This window comes from Corvus brachyrhynchos, unplaced genomic scaffold (genome assembly GCF_000691975.1).
Source record: "Corvus brachyrhynchos isolate BGI_N302 unplaced genomic scaffold, ASM69197v1 scaffold1085, whole genome shotgun sequence".
Lineage (NCBI taxonomy): Eukaryota > Metazoa > Chordata > Aves > Passeriformes > Corvidae > Corvus > Corvus brachyrhynchos.
In genome coordinates this window covers 24,825-32,643 of record NW_008237940.1, presented here as the reverse complement: position 1 = coordinate 32,643, position 7,819 = coordinate 24,825, and the positions used below count along the sequence as shown (strand labels likewise).

At 36.4% G+C, this 7,819-nt stretch overlaps 1 pseudogene; it reads left to right on the top strand.

The window, feature by feature from the left end:
• Window positions 1-5,805, top strand: part of LOC103614925 — a 15,729-nt pseudogene extending 9,924 nt beyond the window's left edge.
• Window positions 5,806-7,819: the final 2,014 nt, after the last annotated feature.

Below are 7,819 nucleotides of genomic sequence, written 5' to 3'. Positions count from 1 at the left end.
GGGGTACGGTGGCTACCTTCAAAATGCGTTCGCCCTGACCTACGGCACCAGAGGCAGAACAGGCAACCTCCAAATTATGACCAGAATGCAGACCATCCAAATGGCGACCAGAATGTAGACGATCAGCCTAATGACTCTTCTGATGATGACCAGGATGTCAACCATCATGTGGACAGTCCTTCCACAAGCAGAGACTGGGATGGTCCTTCTACAAGTAGAGACTGAACTTTAAATTTCTTGTTATGGAGTCAGATAGTTAAAGCCTTAGGGACATATTTAGAATTAATAACTGATGTAAATTTCTATTTAAGATTAATACCTAGTAGAATTGTTATCTTATAAAACAAAAAGGGGGAATTGTGGATACAATATTGCTGCTAGCAAGGATTTTTCTTGCTTCTTTCCAGTCCCGTGGGATACTTTTCTCTCTCACAGACGATATTAGCAGAGTTCTATAAACTGTGAACACCTGCGGCCTTGTAGAACTATGTTTATGGTGCAGTAGAAAAATATTTTGACAATGGATGTTTTAGGATTTTAGCCAATCACCCCAAGGGGTGGCTGATCCTTTGTCCAATTAGACTATGAAGTAAAAAGTCTATAAAAGAGTTTGTAAAATAATTAAATAAATCAATCTTGCTGCACAATTCCTGCCTGGGGGATCTTCTCTCCTCCCTACCACTGCGGGGTACAGTAATAGTAAAGTATTTCCTTCTTTCCTTCCTTTTTCAACAAATTCACTGAAATAATTATGGTGTTGGTTGTCAGCTCCCTGCAAAGTCATTGCATGCATGAAGTGCAGTAATTTCGGTGAGCCTCATCTTCAAGTTATAAAAATATTCAGCCTTCCTTAAGGAGCACTTTAATTGTACCACTTAAATGTATTTTGCCAACCTTTGTCATCTGTTAGGAATATAACTTAAAGTATGTTGAATTGATTGAAGAACAACTGAATGAAGCGCTTACAAATTATCACAAACCTGTTGATGGTTATAACTATGTTTGTCTGACCAACCAAAGGTAAACTCTCCAAAATAATCCTCTTTGTTTGAATAAAATTCAAGAGTAAATCATCACATGACACTGCAGTGTGATTTATTTTAAAAGAAAATTTCAGAATTTCTGGGAAAACATATTCTCTCTTTCTACCAGGTTACAACGACCACGTCTACCTGCCAGTTCACCTTTTTGGCCAGTTGGTGCACCATAAAATGCGCTGCCATTTATTGGAGTCTCAGGTGAGGATACTAAAAATTTATAACTTGAAATATTTTGAAAGAGTATTGTTGCCCTTTTAAAATATGTTTTAAAAGACATGACATTTAAACAGTCATTGCAAAATAAATAGATTATTAGTTTTGAGTTACATGGTGGCTATAAAATTGTGAAGAGTCTTTGCCATCTAGTCTCATGTAAAAATCTTTCCTGACAACTGAAATATCAGAGAAATACCTTGCAACATTTTTCTAAAAATGGCTAGCAAAAACTTAGAATGAAAAGCAACTCACCAATAGAAATATTTTTTCAGTCTGTGAGGGAATTGTATATTGACAAGTAAAATGATGCCTATCCTTTTATGTGTATAAAAACATAGAGATGAGGAAATAAAATCTTCTTTCTATATCTTGAAGAGCTAAGAAAACAAAGCCTAAGCCAATTCATAGTTTCTTAAATTGACTTTTAATGTGGATTTGCAAGATGATGTAATGAATTGTACACAATAGTCGAAAAGTTCAAGAGAAAGCTTATATATTGTAATGTGTTAATCTGAGGAATGTTATCTTTATAAAATCTTAATTAACCTGATGCATTCAGTGGCAACATTAAAATTTTCTACCTATATTTCTATTTCTGTTAATATATGGTTATTATGCTAGAGCTACCACTATTTTATTGTAGGGTACATACTTTAAATTAGTGTTTTGCCTTTATTAAAGCTGCAAGAGAACCTGTTTTACTGAGGTCTCCTCATTTTCATTTTTAACTGAGTATTTTTTTTTCTTCTGTTTTTCCCCTTCAGAATATCGTTACAAATCTAAGTTACACTGTTCATTCCCCAGCACTGGATAAGGGGGAAGGAATTAAGCAGCTGAAAGCAGCCCTTTGGGCCTTGGTTAGTAATAGATTTACAATCTTTTTGCATTTGCTTGAGTTCTGTTATGACTCTTGATTCTGAAATAACTAAGCAAAATCCCTTAAAATCATTATTTAGGGGTTTTGTCATAAAATATGTTTGACTTTCTAAGTTAGTGGAAAGTACCTTAACAGGACATTCAGATTAAAATTATTCACTGCACCTATTTTGTTCTGAGTCTTCTTTTAATAGTTGTTTTGTCTTTCTTTTTTTTTCTTGGGGGGAAGGGGATGGGGTTTTTTATTTTTGTTTTAAACCAATTAAAAATAACAGATTGCCACATGTAGCAAGAGTATTACTATGGAACCAGTGATTGCCACTTGCTGTGGTCTATTTTTCATATATTTATTGTGATGTTCCAAAATTCAGTTTTTCTGGAAGAAAGTTGGCTGACACTGTTGATGTGTGTGAATATATATGATCATGACATTCCTGGTACTTGGGATAATATGGGGAAAACATAGTGTCTGTGCCTATCCAAGCTATACTTCTAAAGTTGTTTGCTACCTGAACTGTTAGTCTGCCTCTTTCTTGTCTTCCCCAAAGTTTAATTTGGAACATTTGCTCAAGGTGACTATTACTGGAAGGTATTGTAAGTATGTAACAAAATGACTGTTTAAGAAGAATGTAAAATGAGTAATTCATGATCATACTCTTGGCTGTAGTAGAATTGATAAAATGAGGACTATGCAGTAGTTAACTGTGAGCAGTTTTAGGTATTATATGTAGTGTCCTGAGTCCTTTTTTTGATCTGCATGAATAGGAAATGCCAAAAAGGGTGCTCACATCTCTAATTGCTTTGAAAAGATATAGCTTGAAACTGTACCAACAAACAAAAATGTTGAAAGCTTTACACTGATAGTGTTGCAGATCACATCAAAATCAAAACTTATTTGACCGTTTTATTCCAGGGCAATATTGGATCATCAAATTGGGGTCTTAACTTGCTTCAAGAAGAGAATGTAATTCCCAATATAATGGCACTTGCACAACATTGTGAGGTTCTCTCCATTAGAGGGTACGTGTATTTGATTTAGACATAAAATTTACAGATGGTAGTTCTAGCAGGTTTTCAAATAGCCTTACCTAATTTATGTGAATATAGTTATGCCACTTACTTGGAAATCAGTTATTAAAGATCATTGATCAATCTCAGAATTGTATAGGAGGTCTAAAAGAACAGGCAGTAAGCAAATGAAACCTATGAAAAAAGATACCTACTACTTTATTCCTTTTTTTTAAAGCAATTAAAATATTTGCTACTTATTTCTCTTGCTATCAATTTATTATTGCAATTTTTATTCAGTATCTTTTGAACCTTTAAAAGAAAACATAAATAGATGATCTTTTGCCTAATGCTGCTGCTGCATTAATGTTTGTCCTTTAAAAAAAGGTGCTTTTCTACTTTATGTATCAGGCTCTTGTGATAATTTTTTTAATAGCATATTTTTCTCAGGTATTTTAGTGCATTTCTTAAGCTTCCATTGATTCACAAGTAAAAATTAGGAACAAAAAGCCATTTGATGATTTTGCAAAGTTTTTGCTGAGTTTTTTTGAAACTGTTTCCCTTCAAGAGAGAAATAAGTTTAGTTAAATTAGATGCTATTATTGTTGCTCTTTTTATCTATATATGTATTAAATACAGAACCTGTATCTACACGCTCGGTCTAATAGCCAAAACTAAACAAGGATGTGACATTTTGAAGCATCACAACTGGGATGCAGTGAGACAGTCGTAGACAGCCTTGGCCAGTGGTCCCTGGTGACATGGAGCAGCTCTGCAATGAACTTTCTTCTATATCCAGTACTCTTAGCTTGAACTCCTAGTCCACCAGTTCTAGGCATAACAGTGAAAGTGAATTTACACCTTCAAGTAAGTAACAGTGGAAAAAAACAACCAACCAACCAACCAAAACACCAAAAAAAGACCACCCCAAAGAAACAAACAACACCAACAAAAGTAACCTACCACAAACCAGCATTTTGGTTTAAAGGTGTTATTGCAAGAAAGAAAAGTGCAAACCAGGGGACAGTTATATGCATTCAGAGAGATGTAAATCAAGTGAGAGGGAAGAGTATCTTAAATTTACATTTGGTGTAGAAATAAGAAATTTTAAAATTAGGATAAGTGACTCATTTTTTAATACTAAGTTATGGCAGCTTGCATTAATTCCCTGCAGAAATCTCCATGCTTTAGGTATAAAGATACATTTAATTATTTGTCTTTAAAGGAATATTTAGAATATATATTCTGTGTATATACACACACATATACAGCATTGTTGTATTTAAATTATTGCATATTTTGTGTATCTAATACATTTTAATTTTGCTATTGATATTTGGAATTTAAGTCCAGAAATATACCATATATAGATATCATTGAAGGAGTGCATCAGTTGTAATCCTAGTAACTGGATATTTGCACTGAAATAAGATAGTGTAACTTTTCTTTTGAAGCAATGAGACCTTCAGCACAGGTACTCCTGACGATAATTAATTTTTCAGTACTAAGTTCTGCAGAAAAAAATGTGTAAAATTATGGTAAAATGCATAGTCTCCCATTTTAGCTTTTATAGATTTCTTTACTTTTTTGTAACATAGTTCATACACTTTGAAAAAATGTTCATTTTCAGTGACAAAATCTCATATAATTTCAGGTATGTTCACCATGGAGGATGATCATTTTGGTAGTACTTCCACTAGTATGTTTTTCCTAGATATTACTGAAAATGCAGAACAAATATTTTATGACAGACCTGGACCTTCAAAGGACAAAGACCATAGTCCCTTTCCTTTTTTTTTCTTCTAGCAGACTTGTGAAAAATCATATTCTGAACTCTCTTACTCTACCTAATAAAAAACATAGAAGTAGCAGTGATCCAAAAGGAGGAAAGCTGACACCTGCTAGTAAATCAGGCCTGAGGCTAAATTGTACTGTAAAAGAACCTTCCAATAGCATAGGCTTTCCTGCTGGGGAAGAATTCAAACCTGTTTTCACAGTTCCTAAAATCCAGACTTTACTATTAGAAATTTCTTTTGTCATAAGTAAGCACATGGAAGATACTGATAGTACCTCAAGTGTTGGAGAAAATGATCTGAAGCTGACAAAAGGTTTTGGAAATGAAATTCACCAGGAAAACACCAACAGAGAAAGGCTAATATGAGATGGTACTACACAAACACATTTCAAGAGTCATAGCTTAAGTTTTAATACAGATACCACAACAAGTGGCATAAGCTCAATGAGCTCTAGCCCTTCAAGGGAGACTGTAGGTGTGGACACTACATAGATACTAACTGTGGAAGTTTAAGTACTGTGGTAGGCACAAAAACAGTTAAACCGAGTCACTGTTCAACACCACAGTTTACCCACCTGTATCTCTCAAAATTCAACTCTGTATCCCTGATTCTGCCAGGGTCTTCTCATACCCTTCCCAGAAGAGCCCAGTCTCTTAAAGCTCCTTCTCTTGCTACAATAAAGTCTTGCTGACTATAGCTATACAAGTTCTCGAGATGCCTTTGGCTATGCTACTGTAAAACACTTAGAACAGCATCCTTCAGTGTCTCACTCAGAAGTCCTGGCATCTCCAGCAAAGGATATGCTGTTTACTGACACTATTACGATGAAGTCTGGCAGCCTGGATTCTCAGCCGACCCCTAGCCAGTAAGAGATTATGTGCTTGTTTCTTACTTCAAAGCTGTAAGAGCAATTAAATAAGAAAAGTATATTTCTAATATTTTTCCGACTTCATCTAAAAGTGACAGTTGTTGCAGGATGATGCATAACTTTGCTGAAAACAGTACCAATATTAGGAGGAGAATAGGCTAATGAGAAGTCTGAACTCTATAAATGCTATCAGAGAAGTCCAGCTTTCATAGCTATCCTCAGTTCCTTTAATTCTGTTAATGATAAAGGAGTATGTGTTCTTCTATTACTCTTGCTTCCTGTTTAACTTTTAAAAAATATTTAAATACTGTTAAAGTGCTAACATTACTAATGTTACAATCACACAAAATTGCTTTTGCAGTCAGAGCTGTGTTTCAGAAGAGAATTTTCTCAATGTCACTTGGTGAGGTTTTAGGACAGAGACTCCTGCCAATATGCTGTATTACTGTTCACTGTGTCACTGAGGCCACTGGTGAGATACTGGTGCCACTGATATGAATGTGAGGTTCGTTTCTTAGCTTAGAGCAAAGATTTTACTCATAGGGTTTATTTTTAGATTGCAGTGTCACCTCTTTAATTTTGAGTAATATTAGCTCTTCTGAAGATTAATTGGATAGTTATATATGACAGTGTTCCCAGCAGCTATGGTCAGTACCTAACAGCTTTCTCTTAAAAGCTCTTCTACTTTCCAAACTTTTCCTTTCAAATCAGCTTTTAGCTAGTGTAGAAACTGACAAGCTGCTCTGAAAGTTTCACAGAGCTCAACTTGGACGCAATCACTTTGTACCCTTGAGAATTTGGTTTGTACCCATGAGAATTATAGCATCAACAGAAGTGAGAAACCATAAACTGTAGGTACAAAAATGCTGTTAGCAAGGATTTTCTTGTTATTTTCTAAGTCCGTGAGAGACTTTTCTGTCTCACAGAAGAGGTAGCAGAGTTATGTAAACAACCAAACCACCTGCAACCTTGAAAAGTCTTGTTTATGGTATAGTAGAAAAATATTTTGACAATGGATGTTTTAGGATTTTAGCCAATCACTGGCTGGAGACGAACAACTCAGCCGAAGAGAACAGCGGTAAAGCTGTGATAAGCCTGGACTGCTACTACTTATTCAACCTGTTTGAAAGGTGAGCTGATGAGAGGATAAAAATGGGACCCCAAGTATCTCAGGAAGAGAGATCTATTGTAAATATTTGGACATCATTGCTAGCTAAACTGGGTATTAAAAACGACAGGCACCTGTTGAAGGCTCTGCTCCTATGGTGCAAGAGCCAAGGTATAGAAGCTACCTCTGCAAAATGCATTTAGTGTGAATGAGACTGCCAAAAATTTGATGATTACCTGGAGGGTGGTGCTGGTAACCTTGAAAGCTGTGAAATAGGAGGGGGACTCTGTAAGAGACGGTTCGAATATCCCTCATCTGCCTCATGATCATCGCCAAGGACCAGAGACTGAACACAGGAGTCCTGGCCTGGCTGAGGTGGGGTGTCTGTCAAGTGTTGCCTGCAGGTGAGCCCGCTGGGAACTGGTACGCATTAAAATTAGTGCAGGTCACAATGGACTGCGCCGTTCTTGCTGCCCAAGCGGGAAGGAATGACCCGTCCTGTACACCTGTCCTGTACCTGTTTCCCAAAGCAACGGGCCTCATAACAACAGCTGTAGGTTTCCCCCACCTCTTGGGGAGATGTGGAGATACAGCTAGAAAGCAGAAGCGAGAGCACTGCTAAACTCATGTCAGAAGTAGACGCGCTAACGCTGCTATGCCACAAACCATGGCAGGCAGTACGGCCTATAAAAGGCATGCTTGGTATTGTACCTGTGATAGTGCTAGCTTCTAGTTTTGCAATGTTAATATGAAACATAGATATGGTCTTGGCCAGTTGCCCCTCGCTTCTGAAAAGGACTATAAAGGGACTTTCTGAAATAACAGAGATGAGATCTCCCCACGGAAAGAAGGCGAATCTATTGGCAGAAGGCCATGAGGACTTTGTCTCATCCGTTGGTAGCTATTA